Raw genomic sequence first — 637 nt, 5'->3', positions numbered from 1 at the left:
GCCGCCGAGTTAAAAAGAAAGAACTTTGCGATCGAAACTTCCCATAAAAAGAAAAGAAAGCTGACTCTCGATGAGAATGCCTCGGAGCGAGACTCGGAAGTTTTCTGGCAATCTCAAAGGGCCAAAGCCCTAGAAGGGAAGCGTGAACCGACTTGTGAACCGGTAATTTCGATCTGCCTCGATGAATCCTCTCCGGAACGATGCATCGAGATTGAAGCAAACCTCCGCAAGCCAGTTCATCAAAGTCACGGAATTCTTAGTCATCGACCGCCCAACATCGTACTACGCGATCGTCGGTACTCCATGTCTGAATTCCATGCGAGCGATCCCTTCGACATTCCATCTGTGCCTTAAGTTTCCAACCCCTCGTGGAGTCGAGATTATACAAGGAGACCGCAGGATGTCGCGAGTATGTTTTGCCGCCGAGTTAAAAAGAAAGAACTTTGCGATCGAAACTTCCCATAAAAAGAAAAGAAAGCTGACTCTCGATGAGAATGCCTCGGAGCGAGACTCGGAAGTTTTCTGGCAATCTCAAAGGGCCAAAGCCCTAGAAGGGAAGCGTGAACCGACTTGTGAACCGGTAATTTCGATCAGCCTCGACGAATCCTCTCCGGAACGATGCGTCGAGATTGGAGCC

Source organism: Brassica oleracea, chromosome C2 (genome assembly GCF_000695525.1).
Source record: "Brassica oleracea var. oleracea cultivar TO1000 chromosome C2, BOL, whole genome shotgun sequence".
In the NCBI taxonomy this organism is placed as follows: Eukaryota; Viridiplantae; Streptophyta; class Magnoliopsida; order Brassicales; family Brassicaceae; genus Brassica; species Brassica oleracea.
The sequence above is the reverse complement of the archived record's forward strand: the minus strand, read 5'-3'. Positions refer to the sequence as shown.